Source organism: Salvelinus alpinus, chromosome 16, assembly GCF_045679555.1.
Source record: "Salvelinus alpinus chromosome 16, SLU_Salpinus.1, whole genome shotgun sequence".
Taxonomy (NCBI): Eukaryota; Metazoa; Chordata; class Actinopteri; order Salmoniformes; family Salmonidae; genus Salvelinus; species Salvelinus alpinus.
This window is the reverse complement of record NC_092101.1, coordinates 8,849,586-8,861,627: the sequence shown is the minus strand read 5'-3', so window position 1 is coordinate 8,861,627 and position 12,042 is coordinate 8,849,586.

Genomic DNA, 12,042 nt, shown 5'->3' with positions numbered 1-12,042 from the left:
CAGCCCTGGTCACATATATCTCTGGACTTCATCACTGGTCTCGCTCCGTCTGATGGCAACACCACTATCCTTACGGAGCTGGACAGGTTTTCCAAAGGCGCCCATTTCATTCCCCTCCCCAAGCTACCCTCAGCCAAGGAGACGGCCCAGCTCATGGTGCAGCATGTCTTCCGGATCCATGTACTTCTGTTGGACATGGTCTCCTTGAAAATAAAGAAGAGCCGCACACTCTAGGAGCTCAGATGCAAAAATGTAATATCCAACGTTTCGACAGCCAAGCTGTCTTCACCAGGGTATAATCACAAACACTGCGGGATTACTCGTTTATATAGTGTCAAAAGACACGCAGGTGTCTCCAACCATGGTCCTCAGTTCTCGTCCCTGTTCTGGAAGGCGTTCTGCACACTCATTGGGTCATCGGCAAGCCTGTCCTCCGGGTTTCACCCCCAATCTAACGGCCAGTCGGAGCAAGCCAATCACGACCTGGAGACAACTCTTTGCTGCATCGTCTCCGCCAACCCCACCACCTGGAGCCAGCAACTCGTGTGGGTGGAATACGCCTGCAACACCCTCCCCTGCTCAGCCACTGGTCTCTCACCTTTCGAGTGTCCGATCGGTTATCATCCCCCACTCTTCCATGAGAAAGAGGAAGAGGTCAGCTTACCCTCGGCCCAGATGTTCGTCCGCCGCTGTCGCCGTACCCGAAAGAGAGCCCGGTCTGCTCTTCTCAAGACCACCTCCGGGTATCGACGACAGGCGTACCGCCACCGGACCCCGGCTCCCCGGTATCGTCTCGGGCAGAGGGTATGGCTGTCCACCCGGGATCTGCCCCTCCGGGTGGAGTCCTGCAAACTTTCCCCCTGTTTTATCGACCCTTTCCCCATCTCTAAGATTCTTAGCCCCTCTGCTGTTCGTCTTCTGTTGCCCTGCACCCTCCGTATACATCCCACTTTTCATGTGTCAAGGATTAAACCTCTGTCTATTCTTCCTGCCCTTGACCTGTTGTTTGTCTGCCCCCTGTTTTGTAAATAAACTTCTGTGATTCGAACTGTCTGCATTTGGATCTTTTTCTGAGTTCTGATATACAAAGGATTATTTAGCAATTTGATTTTGAATTTAAGACCCCTGAAGGCATCACAAACATATACTGTATAAACAAATTATTGGACGAAACATTGAATTTCACATTACTGCTATTAGCCAATAGAAACGCATTGAATAACAGATTCACTACATGGAACAACAGATAGTCCAAAACCAAATCAAAAGGAAGTTTGTTCTGAATTGTCAGTCCTATATCTATTTTTATTGTTTTTAACATGTATTTATCCCCTTATTTTAGGCACTAAACTATCTCCATATATACCGTACTTCCATTCATTTAAAAAAAACTGGTACTGGGTACCTTCAGATAAGTCTTGTGAGGCTTGTGGGCGTCCTAGAGCGAAACAGAGAACACCACCGTGTTCACGAGAGTCTCAGCTTTCCACCGAGGAGACGCATTAGTGTTCGGATGCTACAAACCGTTCGGACGCTACAGACGTTTTCGTGAGAAGACGGATTTTCGGGAAGTCTCATGGTCTGACAAACACCACTCTATCCAAGTGCCAGTGATGTTTAGCAAACTCCAGGTGATTCCATCTGTTGGAGAACATGAAAATAGAGCTCTTTGGCCACGTGGGATGAGAACTTCTTCAACATGTGATAAGCACATTGAATTCCATCATATTTGATATCCAAGCTACAACAAGGGGTGCTTTATAGTGTATGTACTGTGTTACCCTATAGCCGTTCCCCATTTCTCCATGTCTCTGTCCAATGTCATTCCGACTTCCACCCCTTCCTAGCTGAGTCACCTGGGAGAAAAAACTTTTAATTGTGCTTTTATATGTTTGAAGTTCAACTCGTTTCATGAGCTACTTTACAGCGATGTAGTTGAATTCTTAGACGGGCATAATCGCAAGAATCGCCCAAAGGCGTACAGTTGGAATGAGAAGTAATTTCCACTGCTTTTAGCCCATGGATAAGGCTCAAGCTATAGCACACAACACATTCCCAATCACCAGTCAAGAGTAGTGCTGACAGCTAAGTATTAACCCCTCTGTCCACTTTCAACAGTCTCCCTACATTTGTGCCCTAAGTACATGGTAGGAGAGAATGGCGTGGAGAGAGGAAGGAGTGAATGACTCTAAAAGTAGACTTCTCATCCCCTGGAACTCTATCACCAGGGAGCCTGTGACTGAATAGAGTGTAGGACATTTTGATAGGGTCACCTTTGGAGTGTCATGAAAAGATCGACTTCCTCACACAGGAGTCCAGATAGAGTCCAAACCAAACTTGGTTGATACACTCGTTGAACGTGGAAGGTGTGTGCGTTTGCAGGTGTGCGTGCGTTAATGCTTGCACGCATGTGCATGCTTCCTTGTGTGTGTTTGCCAGAGGCTGAGAGAGGAAGAGTGTCACGGGGGGCATCCCAGTCTGACCCATTAAGGCAGTGCCCTGATTGGAGCCTGACCATAGATGAGATTAGGTTAGACCTCCACTGCCCTGTCCCATCAACAGCCCGCACACAGAGAGAGAGAGAGAGAGCTGATTTGATTTGTCAGAGAGAGATAGAGAAGGCTCTCAACAATACCTGACAAAGGGGAGGCAACACGGCACGTCTTCTTTACCTGCTTCAGCGCAATTCCCCAAAATCCAATTTACCATGTGGCTCGGCGGCTGTCACGGAAGGGAATTAAACATTACCCATAATTCATTCTGGGCGCTCCTCGGGTCGCGTCTCTGGCAGAGCCATGGCAGGCGTAGTGACATCACTCTAGGGTGCAATAACAGTGTCACGGCGAGGATGGTAACCTTTAACCCCGTCTGTTTCATCCTTTCCTATTTATGGTGTCCATAATAGGACAGCCTCAGCAGGATTTTACCTGTCAGGTTCTTTTGTGGCCGGTGGGTTAAGAACGGCTGTGGTGGACAATTCAACAAATTCACCTGAATTACCTGTCCGTCACATTTCTAACAAACGCAGGCAAAGGAACTGTTATCAAAATGGCGTCCCCTCAACCTAAATGCAATGTTTTCCACCCTACCGAGTCAGTAGCCTGTGAATTGGTGGTAATGCTAAACTCTGGGAGTTGCGACTGTTAAGGTAGCGTCTCGCTAGGCTTGCTAGCGTTCCTGTGCCATCACCCAGGTTGCGTCGCAAATGGCACCCTGTTCCCTATATAGTGCTGTACTTTTGACCAGAACCGTATGGACTCTGGTCAAAGGTAGTGAACTACATATGGAATATGGTGCTATTTGGGATAGTGGCTCTGTCTGTCTGCCTGGCCACCCGGCAGCCACCGAAGCCTCAATTACCTGACTGACGTTTCATTAGGGGCTGCAGCTGATCCCGTGGCTAAGAGGCAGCGAGGCGCACAGCGGCGTGGAGAGGAGAGGAGAAGAGGAGGAGAGAGGGAGGGAGGGAAGGAAGGAGAGAGGGAGTGAAGGAGAGGTAAGGATTCATGTCTCACTGCCTTACAACCTCATAAGCTGGCAGTGTCAGAGTCACACACACATTACATTATAGTCGTTTAACAAATGCTCTTAAACCAGGAAGTGCGTATAGGGAAGACTGTGTGTGTGCACCAATATAGAATTGTTAAAGGATGTTATATTAAATGAAGTGCCCTTTCATATAGACCACATGGAGAATTCAATCAATCTGAATCAAGACAAAAATGTTACATTTTGACATGCCCTTCCGTGCACCTTCTGTGACTTCTAGGAAGAATTAAACCCAATTAACCCTAACATTTTTCCAGGTATCCACCGTCATTGTAAAGCCCTAGTTATTTTGTTGCTTTCACAAAGTCATTCTGAAGATGATTATTTATTTCATGTGACTAGTTGTTCATTTACGTCTGTCCCTCATTTTAAGGTCAACTCTGTTACGTGAACTGAACTTTTAATATGGTGAAATTATTCAGATTTTTTTTTTATTTTGATCAAAGGAAACATTGAACATCTAATAGTCAAATCATAGTTTAAAAGCATGTGAGCTGGTTCCACTCCTTTTTGCCATGTTCTGGTGTTTTGTGGTGGAAAACTGAGGTGGTGGGGTAGAACACGTCAACCCTGTTACCCATAGACAGGCTACAAATGTTTTAACAACAATAAAATAAATCAAAATTAAGCTTGCATTCAATTGCATGCAACAAGCTTCCATTCCCTCAGTCGCAAGGGGATTTATGGCTGATATAACATGAATTGTTCAACCCTGTTACGGTCAACTCTTTTACTTTATTTGGCACTTAATAGGTGCTTTTACTATAGTCTTTTTTCAAATTTAACCTATTGAGATGGATTTTTTTTATTTTATTAAGTTGAACATGTGCTCTTTAAGACAAGATTGTCCAATTAGGTAAAAAAACAAATTGACCAAGTTACACTTCTCAAAAGGCACCGAAGGACCCAGGTACTAACTAGGGTCCTAACCAAGCGCACACCTTGAATTTAGTCATTGTCGGTTTAAGCCATTGCAGCTTTGCGTGTGTGTGAGTGTGTGTGTCTGTGTCTCTCTGTGGTTGTGCCTGGATGCATGCACCCTCATGTGACTGTGCTTGACAGGGTCAGGGATGATCCCAGGCGGTGTGTGTGGGGAGGCTTTGTGATACCCCCAGACTGAGCTGTCCCTCCACAGACACCATGGTTGACAGACTTCTGCCTTCCACACTGTGAGTGTGTATGTGTGTGCGTGATCCACAGACACCATGGTTGACTGCCTGACACACTGTCGCCCAGGACCGGTAAGAATCCACAGTAAGACCCACCAGAGATTAGCGCCGAGGAGAGAGACTGGAGGAGTTGGTGAATAAGAGGATCACTTTGAATCTTAGATAAGTTTTTGCCTTTCCCTACTTTCCAACTCTATTAATGATCCTGTTCCAGTCCAATTTTTGTAATTTAGACAAAGAAAATTGTTGTTCATATGTACAGTGTAAGAAGTACTACAAGGAACTGTGGGGGAAAGTGCTGTGGTCTCTCTCTCTCTCATATGTACAGTGTAAGAAGTACTACAAGGAACTGTGGGGGAAAGTGCTGTCGTCTCTCTCTCTCTCTCTCTCTCTCTCTCTCTCTCTCTCTCTCTCTCTCTCTCTCTCTCTCTCTCTCTCTCTCTCTCTCTCTCTCTCTCTCTCTCTCTCTCTCTCTCAAATTCAAATTCAAGCTGCTTTATTGGCATGAAAAACATTGTGTCAATATTGCCAAAGCAACAATGTATACAATATACATTGTAATACAATTAAAACAATGACAAATAATAATATAGAATGGCAGTAAATAATAATACAAAATTAAATATAAAAAATAGTAACAATAAAATGGTAACAGTCAATAGTCGAATGTAATGTATGGTGTAATGCACCACTACCACCACCACTATCATTAAACTGCTATCATTACCATTACCACCCATACCATTACTATTTGGAATGATAAACAACAATAATAATACTAATAACAATAACAGTAATAACAATAACAGTCATAATAAGTAAGTTACTGCTTACTATGCAGATGTTATTATTCAGTGTCCCTCAGGCTATGGCAGGCAAATACATATTTGGCTGCAAGAGGAGCCATTGCTCCTTCGCCCATGAGTATTTTTAGTTTTTCCTCTGGGTTTAATAAGTTAAAATTTGGAATAAATGTAGTCATTTCTGTGAATAATGAATCTCTTGGTGAGGAATATTTATCACAGTAAAGGAGAAAGTGCATCTCTGTTTCTACCTCCCCTGTCGTGCAGTGACCACATACACGCTCCTCTTTGGGTAGCCATGTCTTTTTATGTCTGCCGGTTTCTATTGCCAATCGGTGGTCACTCAGCCTGTACTTGGTAAGGATCTGTCTCTGCTTCGAATCTCTGACAGAGTAGAGATATTCAGCCAATTCATATTCTCTGTTTAGGGTCAGATAGTAATTTAGTCGGCTTTGGGATTTTGTTTCGTTTTTCCAATGTTGTAAATATGAGTCCTTTGATTGGTTCATGATTTTGTTTATTGGAATTCTTTATTTTGAAGCAGTGCCGGTGTCAGCTTGGTTGGTTAGGTCCAACTAGGTCTCTCTCTCTCTCTCTCTCTCTCTCTCTCTCTCTCTCTCTCTCTCTCTCTCTCTCTCTCTCTCTCTCTCTCTCTCTCTCTCTCTCTCTCTCTCTCTCTCTCTCTCTCTCTCTCTCTCTCTCTCTCTCTCTCTCTCTCTCTCTCACACACACACAACCATTTTTGTCTTTCATAGGTATGTTCTTGGTGTGAGCATGCATTCCATAGCACCATACATCCTAAATTCAGTGCTCAACACCCCAGTAAAGTGGATATCTGATTAACCTCTTTGGATCCCTCCATAGCTGAGAGACTCTAGTTTACCCACACGTAAATGTCAATCAATCAATGCTATTGGACGTAATGTTTCCTACAGTATCGTTAAACTGGACCTAGTTTAGGAGTCATAAACTAACTGAGCAGAGAGCAGCCACACTGACCTGGGGTGATGAGCCGTGACCGGTGACCAATGTCCTATTTCAAATTCCCTACAGTAGTACACTACTTTTGACCAAGGCCCATAGCACTTTGTAGTGAATCGAGTTCTATTTGGGATGCAGCCATAGAAAACCTCCCCTGCCTCTGCTCACATGAACCCAAACCTCAAAAACACAAAGGTTTGCTTCTAATTAGGCTCTCATACTATGGAATAATGAACATTATGCTAATACAGAGAGCTTCTTCATTTCCATATTTTTGAATATTCAAATTAATTATGCAAGAGAATAGAGAGAGGGAGATGGGGATACTTTGACTTTTAAGAAAGCCTCATAAAGTCCTTATTAAGAGAGGATGGGAGTAATGATGTTAAATACGAGGGCAATCAAACATTTAATGCAAAGGGCCTCCTGCAGGCAAACAGCATTTAAATGAGTCAATTAGACAGCCATTATCCACTGGTCTAGGAGCACTAGAAGCATGCACACACACACACACACACACACACACACACACACACACACACACACACACACACACACACACACACACACACACACACACACACACACACACACACACACACACACACACACACACACACACACACAGACACACACGGTCAGATCTGCATAAATGTCTGGAAAAATGGTACTAATGAAATACTAAACTAGTTAACAACTTAGACATGGAAAATGTGCAAATATTGATTGCTAGAGGGCTGGTTAGTTGTTGTCCTGAAATCGGGACGGAAATGTGTAATATCTGCCAGAGATTGTGTCATAAATCTAAATTATTGAGTTAACGGGATCTCTCCTCCCAATTAGCGATGTGCGTATTAAAACTGGAATGAGTGAGGAGGCCAAAAGGGGCCGGATGTACACGCAAAATCATGCCATACCTGTGACATTCTACATGTAGTAAATGATATCTAAATAATAAATCATAACGAAATGAAGCCTTGTCGAGCATTATTGCATTATAAACATGTTCTCCCATAATGCATTGAAATACGTCTTCAAATCCAAGAGACAGATGGATTAATGTACCTATGTGGACATGGTGTCATACCTCTCCCTCTTCTCGCCCTCCTTTTTTCTCTCTCTCTCTCTCTCTCTCTCTCTCATTTTCTCTCATTTTCTCTCTCTCCTTTTCTCTCTTTCTCCCTCCTTCCTTCTCTTTCGCTCTGTTGTCTGAGTCCCACTCTGTCAGGCCCTGCACACAATTACAGAGTGTGATTGCTATCAGGCGGGACGGGGAGCCACCTAAATGAGGGCCTAAATAGGATTTCCTACATGGCGAAGCCCGCGGTCACCCGGCCCCGGACATGGTAATGAAACACTATACATCACAATCAGGCCCCCGATCCTATTCATACTGAGACACATTACTCTCACCTCTCATAATTACAGAGGAGTGACAGACACGAGGAGGAGGAGGAAGAGGAGGAGAAGGGGGAAGTGGAGGAGGAGTGGGAGTGGGAGGAGGCGTTCGATGTCTGGAAGGTGCAGAAGAAGAGAGGGAGGAGGTGAAAGGGAGGAGTGGAAGAGGAGGGGGAGGACAACATTGCTGTCTGGGAGGAGGTGCAGACGAGGAGGAGGAGGTGAGGAGGTGTGGGGGAAGCGAGGGCTGTGTCACAATGATTTCAAGTTGCTTCTTTTCCTTGCCTTTTTCCAATCCTTCATATTGGGGTCCACGCACACACATACACACACAAACCAATGTGACGAGGACCGGGACGGACTTGCGATCAATAGCTTGGGCAGGAATCAGCGATGGGGAGAATAAGACAAAGGCCTATCAGATTGAGGTTGACTTCTCCTTGTGTCTGTGGCAGGCCTGCAACAATAGATTGGCAGAGAAATCCGGTGGCGTGCTCCAACAAAAAAGACTGATGAGAAGAGAGATTACTAATTCTCTCCAACCAGACATTTTAGGATGCAACACAAGTGGCACCATATTCCCTATATAGTGCATTATTTTTGACCGGAGCCCTATCGACCCTGGTTAAAAGTAGTGCACTATATAGGATACAATTTGGGACGCAAGCTGTGACAGAGCAGGGATTTGGTGAAAACCATTATCACACAGATAGCCCCCCCTCGCCCCCGTCCCTTCTTGATAAGAGTACCTTATCTGACTACTGCTGGGGGTATTGAACGAATGCATTGGATGCATTGTGTGTGTGTGTGTGTGTGTGTGTGTGTGTGTGTGTGTGTGTGTGTGTGTGTGTGTGTGTGTGTGTGTGTGTGTGTGTGTGTGTGTGTGTGTGTGTGCGTGTGCGTGTGCGTGTGTGTGTACAAGTTTTACTATACTTGTAAGTACCAGAAGTCCTCACAAGAACAGTAAACCAACTAAAATTCGGACAAGTTTAGACATTTTACCAGTCCTCACTTGTAAAAAGGCAATTTTGGCCTGTGTTTGTGTGTGAGTGTGCGCGGGTGCGTGTGCACATGTGTACACGCGTGTGTGTGTGTGTGTGATTGGAGGTTGCGAATGAGATTTTGAGTATTTCAGAACATCCAGCGTCTGGAAGAGGACCACTTGAACAATACAGTAAGTGATGATAATCAGGAGATAGCGAAACATAACAGGAAGGCAACAACAACAAAAAGCCAACATGTAAAAAATAGACATTGCACAGAGGATGCCCATAGGAATCATCCACATTCCCTATAACCCTAACCTATCTCTGTGCTCTTAGCTCCAGGCGTGGATATATATCCAATTTCATCATCACATATAACCATCCTGATATATAGATAAAGAGGATGTCTGCTGCTACAGGTCGCATATCCATGTCCATTTTACAGCTGTGTTTGTGGACTGACAGGAGAGGGGTTCAGGTGTATGAATGGGCTGGTATAATACACTAGGGGTTGGTGCTCTGCGTGTTTGTTCAAACCACGTGAAAAGTCTCTTTTGTAATGGATTGGATTAAAATGAAGGCAAAGTGTGTGTGTGTGTGTGACGTGAGGGGTGTGGCTGTCTGCTCGTAGTGTTCGCCGTGGTGTCCCTCTAGTGATCGGGCCAATCCATCAGGCCCTCTCGCTCATTAATCATTACGCACACGGGTGCGTGCACGCGCATTCACTCACGTGCGCACACACACACACACGGTTTCAAGTGGTAAGTTGTCTTATCCTCTAGATCCCCGTGCTGTGGGATCAGGGAAGGTGATGATGAACAGTAAGGTTAGTTTAGTGGAGTGCTCGCTCACACCTGCAGCTCAGACTCGGAGAGAATGATGGGTAGGATGATGTCATAGAGAGTATAGCCCCTCCTCTTCCTCTTCGACAATCCACTATAACTGAACTGGGCAGGGAGGGTTGGAACCACTGCAGAGGTCCCTTAGAACCACAGAATGTGCAGGCTTTTGTCCCAGCCCAGCTCTAACCCGCCTCATTCAAATAATGTAATTGTCTAAACTGAAGTCCATGTTTAATTGGTTAATTGAGTCAGTTAGTGCCAGGCCGAGCTGAGACAAAAACCTATGGAGTACATACTGCCCAGCCCTCAAGCCCCGAAATTGACCCCTAAACTCCTGCTGAGACTGAGGCTGTCCTAATATGGACACTGTAGCCCATGTTCTATAGTTGGAACACTGTATGGACACTGTAGCCCATTAGCCCATGTCCTATAGTTGGAACACTGTATGGACACTGTAACCCATGTCCTATAGTTGGAACACTGTATGGACACTGTAGCCCATGTTCTATAGTTGGAACACTGTATGGACACTGTAACCCATGTCCTATAGTTGGAACACTGTATGGACACTGTAACCCATGTCCTATAGTTGGAACACTGTATGGACACTGTAACCCATGTTCTATAGTTGGAACACTGTATGGACACTGTAGCCCATGTCCTATAGTTGGAACACTGTATGGACACTGTAACCCATGTTCTATAGTTGGAACACTGTATGGACACTGTAACCCATGTTCTATAGTTGGAACACTGTATGGACACTGTAACCCATGTTCTATAAACCAGTTAAGTAACATATCAATAGCGCAGCAGTGGAACGACTCACAGATGCCCAGAGGTCCTTGCTGTTGTCGTTATGCCACTCTGGTGTCTCCTGTAGCAGCGTGAGCCAGAAGGGAGCAGGGATCAGCAGGCCCCGCCACCGACCCCACCACAGAGCCAGTCTACTGGCTAATTCACTATTGATCTCAATGCTGGGCCAGTCTTCTCTTCTGCTTGGTTTGGAACTGAGTATCTGTCACAGTTGGGCTAGCTCCCACAGGGGGCAGAGGAAAATAGAGGAACCATATGGCTGTGCCCCAAATGGTACCCTATTCCCTATGGGGGTCATAGGGCTCTGGTCAAAAGGAATGGACTAAATAGGGAATGTGGTGCCATTTGGGATGCAGGCAATGACTGCCTTATAAGAATCAGGGTACACACACTGTCAACACAGCAAAGAATGTGTGAGAATTAGTTGAGGGATTGAATGAGAGGAAGGCGGTTTTCTGTTGGATGATGTCGTTAGTGACTCATGATGGATTCCATTTGGATAAAGAGTAGGAGGGTTCACTTCAGGTAGTGACACAGGTGGCTGTACTTATAGCTCTGAGCTGCACATGTAGCGAAGTCTTATTTATCATATATGAGTATTATATATACCACACATGTGACCCGTGATAAGACTATGCAATTAATAGGAACTATTACATTTTATTAAAATGAAATATCTGACTCCATAAAAATGATTAAGCTATGTGCAAGCAGGATTATTGTTGAGTTGAAGGAATAAACTACCAAGAAAGGTCTGAGAATTGTCTATCAAAAGCAAAAATGTTTAATATCATTATAACTTTATTATTACATTATACAAGGCATAGACATACAGTTGAAGTCGGAAGTTTACGTACACTTAGGTTGGAGTCATTAAAACTCGTTTTTCAACCACTCCACACATTTCTTGTTAACAAACTATAGTTTTGGCAAGTCGGTTAGGACATCTACTTTGTGCATGACACAAGTCATTTTACAGAGAGATTATTTCACTTATAATTCACTGTATTATAATTCCAGTGGGTTAGAAGTTTACATACACTAAGTTGACTGTGCCTTTAAACAGCTTGGAAAATTCCAGAAAATGATGTCATGACTTTAGAAGCTTCTGATAGGCTAATTGACATAATGTGAGTCAATTGGAGGTGTACCTGTGGATGTATTTTAAGGCCTACCTTCAAACTCAGTGCCTCTTTGCTTGACATCATGGGAAAATCAAAAGAAATCAGCCAAGACCTCAGAAAAAAATTGTAGACCTCCACAAGTCTGGTTCATCCTTGGGAGAAATTTCCAAAGGCCTGAAGGTACCACGTTCATCTGTGCAAACAATAGTCTGCAAGTATAAACACCATGGGACCACGCAGCCGTCATACCGCTCAGGAAGGAGACTCGTTCTGTCTCCTAGAGATGAACGTACTTTGGTGCGGAAAGTAAATATCAATCCCAGAACAACAGCAAAGGACCTTGTGAAGATGCTGGAGGAAACAGGTACAAAAGT